The sequence below is a fragment of the Artemia sp. Qi Xiang Cuo genome, chromosome 13 (assembly GCF_049724085.1).
Source record: "Artemia sp. Qi Xiang Cuo chromosome 13, ASM4972408v1, whole genome shotgun sequence".
Lineage (NCBI taxonomy): Eukaryota > Metazoa > Arthropoda > Branchiopoda > Anostraca > Artemiidae > Artemia > Artemia sp. Qi Xiang Cuo.
Window position 1 is genome coordinate 56,635,674 of NC_142806.1, and position 16,182 is coordinate 56,651,855.

At 34.0% G+C, this 16,182-nt stretch overlaps 1 protein-coding gene across 1 annotated transcript in view; it reads left to right on the forward strand.

The window, feature by feature from the left end:
* The first annotated feature begins 2,865 nt into the window (after window positions 1-2,865).
* The window catches only part of ChT (choline transporter), a 182,593-nt gene continuing 169,276 nt past the window's right edge, over window positions 2,866-16,182 (forward strand). The window contains exon 1 of the mRNA XM_089099523.1: window positions 2,866-3,131. The gene's annotated coding sequence lies outside the window, so the exon portion shown is untranslated. The remainder of the gene's footprint in view (window positions 3,132-16,182) is intronic.

Genomic DNA, 16,182 nt, shown 5'->3' on the forward strand with positions numbered 1-16,182 from the left:
AAGGTCAATATTACCAATAATGTTAAAATGAGTTTTATACATTATATAGGTCTGTGCAAGTCTGCCCCGTGCTAAATTTCCTCTTAAGGTTCTTCTGTCAACATACCTTCAATTAACTGATTTAGCAGGTCGTATTCATGGCTTGCCATAAAATCAAGGAATTTCAGGAGGAGGGTATAATATATTTACTTTTCACGACTTACCTTTCTTTATAGTTTCCTTGAATTGGAGTATTCTTGCCCAAAGAGGAACATCCTGCACCATTTTGCCTCGTTATTACCTCGAGAAAAACAACATCAACTAATTTTTATATATAGCATAAACATCATTCCACCCCCACATCTATAAGATAGCTTTTGCTTCGTCTTCTTCACGGGGGGGGGGGGGATATAGTTCAAACTGTTTGATTTGAGAAGATAAGTTGGACTGTTTTCATGAATGGGTAATAAGATAAATTAGCTGAATTCTAGCCAACTCAGTGCCCTTCAATGGAATAAAGGTTTTCATCACCGTCCGTATGCCACGTTTGTATTCGATGTTTCACGCAACCAGCAGAAGGCTAATCAACTGATGAATATGAGAAAAGTGTTGTTTTCAATTCAACGAATCTTATGCCTTTGGTCCGTAAAACACCAATGGAAACGCACCTTTAATGTAAAGCTTCGGGTAAGAAAATATTGTACTCGAACAGTGCAAACCCAAAGGAGCCTTTTTAGAAATTTCGATAAACTCCAAACGCTTAAAATGGAATAAGTACTATTATACTTGCTAAGAAATTTGTCCAGCTAGTAAAACTTCAAGAAATTGATCTAGATACCAAACAAAGGCGGGCCAGGACGATATTTTGAAGCAATTACCCCCCCCCCCCCAGATGACCAATTTCTAAAACGCTTAAAACACATGAAGCTAAATTTCTTAATTGTTTCTGTGGTTGAAAATCTTGAAATTTTGTATATTTGCTATGAGATAGTTAATTTTTTTCGACAATACACTATTAAGTCTGTTTACGTTAGCTTTTGATATTTAGCGAATAAAAAGCAGTGCTTTATACATGTATTTCTGTCTTATTCACGAGAACAGTAATATTTGCAACTTTCCATTTATCAAATAAGTTTATTAATTTTTTTTTACTCTTTGTATGTCTTGAAACATAACACATTTTAAATTTGCATTATCTTTACTTTCATCTATGTTTTCACATATTTTTTACTGATAAATTCTTAAATCCTTAAAATACTTAAAAATTCTTTTAAATTTTTAGAACTCTTAAATTCTGTAAATTTTTAAAATCCTAGCTCTTTATTCAGTTTTAAGTGCTTAAAAATAGATTCCTTAGCGCTTCATACTTATACGTCTAGTGAAACACGGTTTCAATCGCGTTCACAGACATTCCCCAGGGGGAGGGGTCTGAAAAATTTCCTGAAATTATTCAAAAAGAAAAAGCACCTTTTTTGCCAGAAACAAGGGTCGTATCCAGGATTTTTTTTCGGGAGGAAGTTTTCCAAACGGATTTTTTCCGGTGGTGGGGGGGGGGGGGTACAATATAAACTTTAAAAAAGCAACAAAAGTTGGTTCATATTCATTTTTGTTACGTTCTATGAGTCGGACAAACATTTCGGGGATGGGAGGGGGGCTAAAACCCTCTATCTCCCATTGCCAGAAACATTTACGTTTTTCCGACCATTACAAGAACTTGCACATTTCAAAAAAAGGAAAAAGTGTAACAGTGTGTAGGTGTAAAAATGTAAAGGTGTATTTAGGCTGCCATTTTTACAGAAGGCAATGACAATTTTATGATTCGTCAATTAGTGGTATCATAATAAAATTAACTTCCAGTAGAGGTTCGAAATTTTGCAATAGCAATAAGTTCAGCACCAAACAACCTGAAGCCAACACCCCCTCCACCTCAGTCGATTCAAAGTATCAACTCAAGGAAAGCAGAGGGCCCCACCAGTGCAAGTTTGGGACTTTCAACTCCTTCTCTAGTCTGCACAAAGCTTTTTAACCTTCCTTACAACCAGACAGCTAGACCTCCCTGGGAATTCAAGTTGAATGGAGGCTTTGTGCAAGCCCAGGCCGTCTTCGTTACTACAGGGCTCAAAGGCAAATCAATCCTCTCAACTACAATGTACCCAAACAATCTCTGGTCTACTGCCTGTAATTCATTTTATACTCATACCTGCAAATGTTAAGTGAAGTCAGGGAGGCAAGCATAATAACTAGCACAACTAGAACGAGGATTAACAACCCAAAATGGCTCACCAAAAGAAAAAAAAACAGAAGAGGATACTATTGATGAAAATCAATATATGAAAATGTATATGCTTTGTTTTCTCGCTTAATTTTCTATGCGTAGTTTTGGTAAAAATATGTAGAGGTGTAACAGTAAGGTCAGTACCAAAATCAAATTTGAAATTAATGAATTCTCTGGATGTTTGGCAAAGATATCCATCCAGATTTTTTTATGTCAGGCCAGGAGCTAAGAGTCTTCTTGAAGGGAGTGAGGTAAAATTAGAGGATACCGTTTTTTCAGTAACTTATTTTCATGTCAACAATTGCTCTGCTAATTTTTTACCTTGAAGGGTTGCCATGACGTGACTGAGTTTTGTGGTTCAATAAGATATCTTCGTGACCTCATAAATTATTGATAAAAATTTCTTTGCCTGACAGATTCTCTGAGCATCTATAATTCAGAAGATAGTTCTCCAGCGTTTTCTTCCAGGCAAAAGTCCAGCCCCCCTGGGGATCTCAGGAGCCAATGGAAATCAGGAGTCAATTCGTGTAGGAAGAATCGATCCAGTATAGTTCTTTCTGGAAGCAAACCGTCTAGGCTTTAGTAAGCGGTACATATTTGCCTGTTTTAGTTTGGGGGGTGAATTTTAATCTGTGACGTCAAAAGGGTAACCATAGACTGTAGACATTGAGTGATGAACTTAGTATAATTGTATGATACAACAAATCAAGATTGAGGGGGCAGATGTGCACAAGAAACTTTAAGACAAGAAATTCACCCTCCCAAAAGACCTCACTTCGCTGGGGGGATTGTTGTTTTACCGCTAACCTTGTTTTGTGTTAAATTTCAAGAACCTTTAGTGCCGTTTTAAAGAGAGTTTCAAGATACTTTAGAAAAGGTAAAATTAATATATAATATTATTCATTCGTGCAGCAAACAAGGAAAATATCCAACGCCATTGAAGACCAAGCAGGATCCCTCTCCCTCCTAGAACATTTCCAAAACTACATCAAAGTTCCCAAAATCCATATAGTATGGCCTATCGCCGCCCCTTTTTGCCTTTAGACCCACGCTAGAATATTCTTCTGATCTGTCTGTTTTCCGTTGTTCGGCTCTGTGTACCTGCAAAATTTGTCAAATCTTAGCTAATTGTCAATTTTGAAAAATAACATACCCTTAATAGAAACATGGATAGAAGAGGATTGCATTTAACCCGCTACTTCCATTTATTCTTTTAAATTTCTAAATATATTTCTGTCAAATATCTTGGTTTTAAAATCAAACAGTTCGTGGTAACAAACTATGAGTAAGGAGCGACTCACCCCGATTGTTACCAAAACTAAAAAATGGAATTTTGGTAACAATAGATGCCTCAAAAGAGTTGGCTTTTCATGCTGATTCTAAATATACAATATTCATTAATTTTAGTGTTACGAATCAAAAGCTGCGATCATGAAAGAATTTGCCTGATTTTCAAAATGGTGGGAGGGCGTCCTAAAATTCAAGCCGTGATCCTGATGAAAATCACATCCCCATATTCAGCATATCCATAAAGAACTCTATTGCTGTGGTTTCAAGCTCCTATATATAAAAAGTGGAAAATGCTTTTTTTGACAAAACAGACATCACGAATGCGTGTTTATTATTATTTTTTTCTTAGGGGCAGTTTTATCGGACCAATGATCCTAGAAAATTGAGAGATAGCTCATTCAAACGAAAATCAAAAGCTCTAGTGCCCTTTTTGAGTGACCCAAAAATTTAAAGGCAATTAGTCCGTCTCCTCAAAACACGTCAGATCAAAATATTAAATAGCCTTTATTTAGCATAGTTGAAAGTTCGAATAATTAAGCTTTGGTGATGACATGACCCTCCACAGTCTCTGTGAAAAGGGCTGTAAGTTACGCAATTTACCCGTATTTTTCACATATAGAATTTGCTATTGGGAAATATGCGGATAATTTTCGCGGTAATTTTCTATGGGAAGGAGGGAGGAGATTTGTCACTGGAATAATATTCCATGAGGAGGAAAGTTTCCGAGGAAATTACCATGAAGAAATTCTAAACGCCCAGGAGGGAGGGAAGGGGACTTCCTGGCATGATTTGAAAAACGATCAGAAATTAAACAAAAAACACGTTTTTTCAACTGAAAGTAGGAGCAACATTAAAACTCAAAACGAACAGAAATTATTCTATACATGAGGGGGCTACCATTTCCTCACCACTCGCTCTTTTGCTAAAAATTGACTTTTTGCCTCTATTCTTCAGGAAAGACTAATCAAACACAAGGGCCGTTGATTTTGAATGAGAAGATTTTTAAAGAGTTTTAAGACTTAAGCGTCAAGAGCAAGGGTTGAGGAAGGGACAGCCCACCTAATATACACTGCCCGACTTACGTTTTAATCTTGCTCCTTACTTTCAGTTGAAAAAAACTTGTTTTTATTTAATCTCCAAAAAATACAACTATTCATAAAAAACTCCTTCAATGCAATGAAATTTTTTCGAAGTGTTCCTTTTGTATTTTTTTCCAAGTGAGGTTTTCTTCACCATTTTCTCAAATGACCCAGCGACAGTGTTGCCGAGTAGTTCCCCTTGTTTTGCTTTTGGTGCACGCTTTGTCAGTCGTTTTCTTTTTTAAGATCTTTGAATTGTTGTAATCCCTTGTCAAAATATCGAATCATCATTTGTAATATTTGCAAATTTTCGTTGTTTGGGCCTTCCTACTGACATTATATAATTGGTTGCGTTCATACCTATAAGCTTAATCAGGTAGCGAGGGGATTTAATCTATATAAGAAAAGCAACTAATTTTTAAATTTTCAGGCATTCTTCTAGTTTGAATTAATGCATCACAATTATTGCTCATGCCCCGTAAATATTTTTGCAGTTTACAAAGTATCTTTAGCGATTCTGAACTGAACTTAAAAAAATTTCAACTTTTCTTCATGTCTTCAAAAACATTGCTTATGCTCAGGGGCATGGGCTAAAAGTTCCACGTCCAGAGAGCCAAGGGGCATGGGCTATATAATAGTTTTTTTTTCAGTTTATTGGGGGGGGGCAACTGCCCCCCCCCCCTTGCCACCCCCAAACGACGCCACTGCTTATGCTTATAAGAAAGAAATTCCTAAGTATATTTTTATTTGAGTTTTAAATATAAATTTTTTCGCCTTTTAACTAATTTGCCCGCAACAGCAATCAATTTCTAGGATTGGGGCAGGTTTTCACTCATGACGCTCAGAAGAATATTAATTTTAGAGCCAAAATCTCTAGATTGCTGAAAGACCGCTTTCACCTATAATAAATTAAAAGGTTGCAAAAAAAAGCTAGTAAATTTTAAATCGTACAATGATATAACGAACTTGTCCGAATGAAAAGACATAAATTACTATTTAAGTAAAGTCAAATTCCACGAACAAATATGGCTTCGTGAGTTAGAGCCTGTAAAAACCAATTTCCGATTGTGTTGCGTCAATAATACATATTTATCTGATAGTGTACATTTATAATATGCATATAGTACGTCAAATATGAATTTGGGTCCTCATAGGGGGCAGGAATGACCCTGAGTCAAATTCAACGTATATGTTTTCAACGTTTAATGTCACACCACTGATCCCCGTCCCAAACCAAATAACCGGCCGCGCCAGGAATCGTGCCCCTCAGACAAAGGATCCCCAACCCAGCGAGCCAGCCACTTATCTAGGAATTAAGGAAAACCTGCAATTTCTCCATAAGGAAATCGCTGTCTGCATTCATATTGCGCGTTTAGCCCAAATGTAATCCTTTATACGAAAGGAGATTGGGGGGTTGAATTCGTCCGCCAAATCGACATGAAGGACCTCTTAAGTAAAGCATGAACATTTGGATAAAAATGCCCATCCTGGGGGTTCAGTCCTCTCCCTGTAAAATAATCAACTGACCTTCCCCATGATAGCTATTGCGCAGCATCAGAACACAACATCTTTTAGTATTAATTAACAACAAAAAACAAGTTTTTTTGAACTGAAAGTAAGGAGCAACATAAAAACTTAAAACGAACAGAAATTATTCCGTATATGAAAGGGGCTGTCCCCTCCTCAACGCCTCGCTCTTTACGCTAAAGTTTTTTATTGTTTTAAAAAATAGAGTTGTGAGAAAGTCAAACTTTAGCGTGAAGAGCGAGGCGTTGAGGAGGGGACAGCCCCTTTTCTTTTATTTTCTAGACGATTTTGAATTAATGCAGCTTTGATTTTGGCTCACCGTACATGAATAATTAAAACGAAATTCGCATATTAATTTTCCTTTTTTTGCTAATTGGCTTTCTCGAAATTTTGTTCTGACGAAACTTACGAATTAATTTACGTAACGAATTTCTATATTCGTATGTTTTTATTACGTATATTAGGGAGTTAGCTCCCTAGTCAATACCTCGATCTTTATACTAAAGGTCGAATTGTTTTAAAATGAAACCACCCTCAAGCACACATAAATTTTAATTATATAATATAGTTATTTTGAAAGTACTAAAAAAAACTTTAGCTAAAAGCGCGAGGTATTGACTAGGGGGTGAACCCCCTCATATACGTAATAATTTCAATTGGTTTTAATTTTTAATGTTCCTTCTTACTTTCAGTTGAAAAAAATTAGTTTTTTTAATTTAATTTCTGATCGTTTTTTAAATAATGCTGGGAAATCTGGCGCCCCAGTAGAAAGGCCTCATGAGCTCGTGACATGACCACGTGGTAGCACCATATATGGGCATAGAGTCCCTAGGGAGAACACCTGTGCTGTCAGTCCGACGGGACCCCATATATGGGCATGGAATCCCCAGGGAGAACACGTTTCCGAAAATGTCTCCGGGCGAAGTTTTTTAATATCTTTGGTGTTCGTCCTGGAGAATTTTTTCCGGGCGAAGTTTATAAATATCTTTGGTGTTCGTCCAGGAGAATTGTTTCCGGGCGAATGTTTTGATCTTAGAGATGAAGAAACTAACGCGGGAAAGGGTTTCCTAGGAATTTCAAATGTGACAGCGCAGGGATGTCAAAACATAAGGAACACGCTGGAATTACGTTTAGAGATTATTTGGGCGAAACCGTTTTAGGCATTTTAGGGATTATTTGGGCGAAACCGTTTTAGGCATTTTAGGGAATTATTTTGGCGAAACAGTTTGAGTCATTTTAGAAGATGATTTGAGACACAAATTAGCCCCATCCCCCCAACTTTTGGCTCCCCCTCAAATATATTTTTCAGAACCAGTTCTTTATGTAATGTCTTTCCTAAACCCATTTTACAAGTTGAAGTACCCATCCTTTTCACCCACAACTTTACTTTACAGCTTTTGGGCCCCAAGTCCTACCCCTATCCCTCAACCCGATCCCACCACCCTCCCTTCAACCCCTCCACCTCCCCCTCCCACCAACCCCCCCCCCCCAAACTTTTTTGAGTTTTTTTCTTTTTGAGTTTTTTTAGTTTTTTTTGTTTTTTTTAACTTTTTTTTTACATCTCATAGAATGTCTTGAAACACTTAAAACACAAAAAATTCATATTTAATATTTTCCAACTTCAAAATGGGAATGATATAGATATTTGTGTCGTAACTTTTACTATAAGAAAAATAATGTTTGTAGTGACCAATTTATTTTATTTTTTTTAACTTTTTTTTACATCTTAGAATGTCATGAAACACACTTAAAACACAAGTGTTTTAAGCCTACGTACAACTTAACTTTATGTCATGTTTTCAAAGGAATTTCAGAGCAAGTTCTTTTCATAATGTCCTTCCTAAACCCATTTTACAAGTTGAAGCAACCATCCTTTTCACCCACAACTTTACTTTACAGCTTTTCGGATATCTCAACACCAAGCAATACTTTTCAAAGGCATTTCAGAGCAAGTTCCTGTCTTAATGTCCCTCCTAAACCCATTTTACAAGTTGAAGTACCCATCCTTTTCACCCACAACTTTACTTTACAGCTTTTTGGATACCTTAACATCAAGCAATACTTTCAAAACGCATTTCAGAGCAAGTTCTTTTCTTAATGCCCCTCCTAGACCCATTTTACAAGTTGAAGCATCCATCCTTTTCACCCACAATTTTACTTTACAGCTTTTTGGATACCTCAATACCAAGCAAAACTTTTCAGAAGGCAATACAGAGCATTTTCCTGTTTTTACTATCCCGCCAAAACACATTTTACCAGTGGAAATACCCATACTATTCGCCAAAAACTTTACTTTACAGCTTTTTGAATGACTCAATACCAAGCAATACTTTTCAATAGACATTTCAGTTCAATGTCTTTTCTTAATGTCCCTCTGAAACTCATTTTTTGAAGTAGCCATCCTTTTCACCCACAACTTTACTTTACAGCTTTTAGGATACCTGAACACCAAGCAATACTTTTTTTACATCAGAATGTCATGAAACACTCAAAACACAAAACATTCACATTTAATATTTTCCAATTTCAAAATGGGTACACACACAAAAACTTACACACACACACACAAAAACTTACACACACACACACAAAAAAAACTTACACACACACAAAAACTTACACACACACGCACACACACTTACACACACACACACACACACACAGAAACTTAAACTCACACAAAAACTTACACACAAACAAAAAAACTTACACTCACATAAAAACTAACACACAAAAAAACTTACACACACACAAAAACTTGAATACAAAAAAATTAAACACAAAAAAAAACTTACACGCACACAAAAAAATACACACACACAAAAAAACTTAAACACAAAAATTATTATACATACACAAAAGATTTTACACACACACACAAAAACTTACACACACACACAAAAACTTACACACACACAAAAACTTACACACTCACAAAAACTTACACACACAAAAAAACTTACACACACACAAAAACTTACACACAAACAAAAACTTACACACAAACTAAAACATACACAAAAAAACACAAAAAAAACTTACACACACAAAAACATACAAACACACAGAAACTTACACACACATTAAAACTTACACACACACAAAAACTTACACACACACAAAAACTTACACACACACAAAAACTTTAGAACACATAAGAAATTACACACACACACAAAAACTTAAGAAAACACAAAAAATTAAAACCAAACAAAAACTTACACACACAAACAAAAAATAAAAAACACAAACACACAAAAACAAACACAAAAAAACAAACACAAACATAAAAACTAACACACACAAAAAATCTTAAACTCATAAAAAAAACTTACACACACACAAAAACTTAATAAAACACAAAAAAACTTAAAAGCCAAAACAATAAAAAAAACAATAACAAAATAAAACAAACACAAAAACTTACAAAAACACACTAAATATTACACACACACACAAAAACTTAACCACACACACAAACACCAAAACTTACACACACACACAAACAAAAATACAAACAAAAACAAAAAATTACAAAAACAAAAAAACTTGCACGAACAGAATAACATACACACACACAACATAATACACACACACACAAAAACTTACACACACACAAAAACTTACACACACACAAAAACTTACACACACACTCAAAAACTAACCCACACACACAAACCTTACACACAAACAAAGAAACTAAAAAAAACACAAAATCATAAACTATCACAAAAACTTAAAATCACACAAAAAATCACAACAACAAAAAAACTAACACTCAAACTAAATCTTAAATAAATAAAAAAAATTATACACACAAACATAATTAGACACATAAAATTACACACACACACACAAAATATTACACACACAAACCAAATCATACACGCACACACAAAAACTAAAACACTCATACCAGATAACACGCACAAACACAAAAAACTTACACACACACACAAACTTACACAAAGAAACAAACTTACACACACACACACAAAAACTCACAAACACACAAAAAACTTACACACACAAAACTTACACACATAAACAAAACTTTCACACACAAAAGAACTTACACACACATAAAAAAAAGTACACAAACACATAAAAATACATACACAAAAAAACTAAGACACACCAAAACATACTAACACACACACAAAAACTTACACACACAAAAAAAATTACACACACACACAAAACTTAAACACACACACACAAAATTACACACACACGAAAACTAACGCACACACATAAAAACTTACACACAAAAACAAACATACACACACACACAAAAACAAACACACACAAACAACACACACACACAACCAAAAACTTACACACACACACAAAACTCAAAAAAAAAAAAAAAATTACACACACACACAAAAACTTATAAGCACACAAAAAAACTTACACACACACAAAAACTTACACACACACAAAATCATACACACACACAAAAACTTACCCAAACAAAAAAACTAAAAAACACACAAAAAATTACACACACACAAAAACTTACACACACACACAACACTTACACACATAAAAACTAAAACACGCATAAAGACTTACACACACACACACACAAACTTACACACACACAAAAACTTACACACACACAAAGACTACACACACAAAAACACACACACACAAAAACTTACACACACACAAAAAAACTTACACACACACAAAAACTTACAAACACACAAAAATTTACAAACATACACACAAAATTACACACACAAACAAACTTACACACACACAAAAACTTAAAAACACACAAAAACTTAGACAAACGCACAAAAACATACACACACACAAAAAAATACACACACACAAAAACTTACACACACACAAAAAAAAAAAAAAAAAAAAAAACTAACACAAACCAAAAAAACTTATAAACACAAAAAAAATTACACACACACAAAAAATAACACCCGCACACACAAAATTACACAAACACACACAAAACTTACACACACACAAAAAATTACACAAACACACACAGAAACAATAAAAAACACAAAAACTTACACACACACACAAAAACTTACACACACACACACACACAAACACACAAACACACACACACAAACTTACACACACACAAAAACTTACACACACACACAAAAACTTACACACACACAAAAAACTTACACACACACAAAAACTTACACACACACACAAAAACTTACGCACACACACACAAAAACTTACAACCACACACAAAATTACACACAAAAAAAAAAAAAAACACAAACAAAAAATGACACACACACACACACACACAAAAACTTACAATTAAGAAAAAACAAACACACGCACACAATAATACACACACACACAAAAACTTACACACACACAAAAACTAACACACACAAAAACACACACACAAACAAAAACAAACACACACACACACAAACACAAACACACACACACAAACACACACACACAAAAACTTACACACACACAAAAACTTACACACACACAAAACTTACACACACACAAAAACTTACACACACAAAAAACTTACACACACATAAAAACTTACACACACACACACACAAAAACTTACACACACACACACAAAAACTTACACGCACACAAAAAAACTTACACACACACACACACAAAAAACTTACACACACACACAAAAACTTACACACACACACACACAGATATGAAACACACATAGAGACGACACACACAGAAAGAAAACACACACACAGAGACGACAAACAAACAGAAACGACAAAAACACTGAGACAACTTCCAATGTAAGAGCAAGCACATAGTACGATCACTAAAGCCGCAAGCATATTCCATGTTATCATAGAAGGCAACACAGCTAGTAAGACACACACTCAAAGTGAGAGACAGGCGATAAGTTTTTTTATTTTAGGTTAACTTAGGTTACGTTAGGTGAGAAACAGGCTAAGTTAGGTGTATGGTTAGGTTAGGTTAGGCTAGATTAGGTTAGGTTAGGTTAAGTTAAGTTAGGTTTGCCTACCTACGCGCTCTTACATTGACGTCGTCTCTGTGTGTTTGTCGTCTCTGTGTGTGTGCTGTCTCTATGTGGGTATTATCTCTATGCTTGTTTCGTATCTGTGTGTGTGTGTGTGTAAGTTTTTTTGTGTTTGTGTGTGTGTAAGTTTTTGTGCGTGTGTGTGTATGTTTTTTTGTGTGTGTTTTTATGTTTGTGTGTGTTTGTAGATTTTTGTGTGTGTGTGTAAGTTTTTGTGTGTGTGTGTGTAAGTTTTGGTGTATGTGTGTGTAATGTTGTGTGTGTGTGTGTTAGTTTTTGTGTGTGTGTGTGTGTGTGTGTGTATTTGTGTGTGTGTGTGTGTGTAATTTTGTGTGTGTGTGTATGTTTTTGTGTGTGTGTAATTTTTTGTGTGTGTGTGTAAGTTTTTGTGTGTGTGTGTGAGTTTTTGTGTGTGTGTAATTTTTGTTGTGCAGTTGCTTTTTCTTTCGTTTTTGTAAGTTTTTGTGTGTGTGTAAGTTTTTTGTGTGTTTTTAAGTTTTGTGTGTGTGTAAGTGTGTGTGTGTGTGTGTGTGTGTGTTTTTTTGTGTGTATGTGTTTGTTTTTTTTTAAGTTTTTGTGTGTGTGTATGTTTTTGTGTGTGTGTAAGTTTTGTGTGTGTGTAAGTTTTTGTGTGTGTGTGTGTTTAGTTGTTTGTGTGTGTGTGTGTGTAAGTTTTTGTGTGTGTGTAAGTTTTTGTGTGTGTGTAAGTTTTGTGTGTGTGTGTATGTTTTTGTGTGTATGTAAGTTTGTGTGTGTGTGTATGTTTTTGTGTGTGTAAGTTTTTTGTGTGTGTGTTAGTTTGTTTGTTTGTGTAAGTTTTTGTGTGTGTGTAAGTTTTTGTGTGTTTGTGTGATTTTGTTTGTGTGTTTTTTTTTGTTTTTGTGTGTTAGGTTTTGTGTGTGTGTGTGTGTGTGTTTGTGTGTTTTTTTTTTTGTTTCTGTGTGTGTGTGTTTATTTTTTTGTGTGTGTGTAAGTTTTGTGTGTGTTTGTTTAAGTTTTTTTATGTTTGTAATTTTTTGTTTGTTTGTAAGTTTTTGTTTTTGTGTGTGTGTAAGTGTTTGTTTGTGTGTTTAAGTTTTTGTTGAGATTTTTAATATTGTGTGTGCGTGTAAGTTTTTGTGTGTGTGTGTGTGTAAGTTTTTGTGTGTGTGTATGTTTTTGTGTGTGTGTAAGTTTTTTGTGTGTGTGTGTGTAAGTTTTTGTGTGTGTGTAAGTTTTTGTGTGTGTGTGTAAGTTTTTGTTTGTGTGTATGTGTAAGTTTTTGTGTGTGTGTAAGTTTTTGTGTGTGTGTAAGTCTTTGTGTGTGTGTAAGTTTTTGTGTGTGTGTAAGTGTTTGTGTGTGTGAGATTTGTGTGTGTGTAAATTTTTGTTTATGTGTAATTTTGTGTGTGTGTATAATTTTTTGTGTGTGTTTTAGTTTTTGTGTGTGGGTGATAGTCTTTTGTGTGTGTGTGTGTATTTTTTGTGTGTGTGTGTAAGTTTTTGTGTTTTCGTAAGTTTTTGTGTGTGTGTGTGTTTTTGTGTGTGTGTAAGTTTTTTTGTGTGTGTGTATTTTTGTTTTTGTGTGTAAGTTTTTGTGTGTGTGTTAGTTTTTTTTTGTTTTTTTAATTTTTTGTGTGTGTGTATATTTTTGTGTGTGTGTGTTTAAGTTTTTGTGTGCGTGTGTAAATTTTTGTGTGTGTTTAAGTTTTGTGTGTGTGTGTAAGTTGGTTTGTGTGTGTGTAAGTTTTGTGTGTGTGTGTGTGTGTAAGTTTTTGTGTGTGTGTGTTAGTTTTTGTTTGGGTTTAATTTTGTGTGTGTGTGTAAGTTTTATGTGTGTGTGTAATGTTTTGTGTGTGTTTATTTTTTTGTGTGTGTATAAGTTTTTATGTGTGTGTAAGTGCTTATTTTCTTCCAAGTTATTGTGTGTGTGTATGATGTTGTGTGTGTGTAAGAGTTTGTGTGTGTGTAATTTTGTGTATTTTTTCTAGTGTTTTTGTATTTGTGGAATTGTTTGTGTGTGTGTGTATGTTTTTGTGTGTGTGTGTAAGTTTTTTTGTGTGTGTGTGTATGTTTTTGTGTGTGTAAGTTTTTGTGTGTGTGTATTTATTTGTGTGTGTGTAATTTTTTGTTTGTGTGTGTGTAAGTTTTTGTGTGTGTGTGTAATTTTTTGTGTGTGTAAGTTTAAGTGGTTTTGAATTTTGTTATGTGTGAGTAAGTTTTTATGTGTGTGTATGTTTTTGTGTGTGTGTGTGTGTGTGTGTGTGTGTTATTGTGTGTGTTTTTTGTTTTTTGTTATTTTTTTGTTTTTTTGTTATTTTTTATTTTTGTCTAATTTTTTTTTCGGTTTTTTGTTTTTTTGTGTCTTTATGTTTTTGTGTATGTTTTATTTTTTGTGTGTGTGTATTTTTTTGTGTATGTGTGTAAGTTTCTGTGTGTGTGTGTGTAAGTTTGTGTGTGTGTGTTTAAGTTTTGTGTGTGTGTGTGTAAGTTTGTATTTTTGTTTTATTTTTTGTTGTGTGTGTATGTTTTTATGTGTGTTTTAGTTTTTATGTCTGTGTGTAAGTTTTTTGTGTGTGTGTAAGTTTTTTTTTGTGGGTTATTGTTTGTGTGTGTGTGTGTAAGTTTTTGTGTGTGTGTATGTTTTTGTGTGTGTGTAATAGTTTGTGTGTGTGTGTGTAAGTGTGTGTTTGTTTTTAAGTTTTTATGTGGATGTTTGTTTTTGTGTGTGTGTAAGTTTTTGTGTGTTTTGTCTTTTTTGTGTGTGTGTATGTTTTTGTGTGTGTGTATGTTTTTGTGTGTGTGTAAATTTTGTTTTGGTCTTTTTTTTTTTTGTGGTCTGATGCGTTTGTGTGTGTGTTAGTTTTTTTGTGTGTGTGTAAATTTTTATGTGTGTGTAAGTTTTTGTGTGTGTGTGTGTGTGTAATTTTTTGTTTTTTTTTTAGTGTCTTTGTGTAAGTTTTTGTGTGTGTGTATTTTTTTGTGTGTGTGTATTTTGTTGTGTGTGTGTAATGTTTTGTGCGTGTGTAATATTATGTTTTTTTTTTTGAGTTTGTTTTTGTGTGTGTGTAAGTTTTTGTGTGTGTGTAAGTTTTTGTGTGTGTGTAGGTTTTTTTGTTTTTGTTTTTTTTTTTGTTTTTTTATTTTTTTGTGTGTGTTTAAGTTTTTTTTTGTGTGTATTTTTTTTGGTGTGTGTAAGTTTTTGTGTGTTTAAGTATTTTTGTGTGTGTGTGTGTAAGTGAGTTTTTGTGTGGGTGTGTAAGTTTTTGTGTGTGTGTAAGTGTTTATGTGTGTGTAAGTTTTTGTGTGTGTGTGAGTTTTGTATGTGTGTTTTAGTTTTTTTGTGTGTGAAAGTTTTTGTGTGTGTGTGTAAGTTTTTGTGTGTATGTAATTTTTTTTGTGTGTTTTATTTTGTGTTTGTGCGTAAGTTTTTGTGCACTGGTGTAAGTGCGTGTGTGTGTGTAATTTTTTGTTTTTGTGTAATTTTGTGTTATTTTGTTAGATTTTGTGTGTGTGTGTGTGTGTAAGTTTTTGTGTGTGTGTAAGTTTTTGTGTGTGTGTATTTTTTTGTGTGGGTGTAAGTTTTTTTTGTGTGTGTGTAAGTTTTTATGTGTGTGTAAGTTTTTAGTGTGTGTTTAAGTTTTGTGTGTGTGTGTATGTTTTGTTGTTTTTTTTTTTCTTTTTTTTTTCTTAAGTTTTTGTGTGTGTGTTTTATTTTTTGTTTGTGTTTATTTTTTTGTTTGTGTGTAAGATAATGTTTGGGTGTAAGTTTTTTTGTGTGTTTAAGTTTTTATATATGTGTGTAAGTTTCTTTTCGAGTTTTAGTTTTTGTGTGTGTGTAAGTTTGTGTGTGTGTGTAAGTTTTTGTGTGTTTTTCTAATTTTTTTTGTGTTTGTAAGTTTTTTTGTGTGTTTTATTTTTTGTGTGTGTGTGTAAGTTTGTATGTGTGTGTAAGTTGTGTGTGTGATCAAAACATTCACCCGGAAACAATTCTCCTGGACGAACACCAAAGATATTAA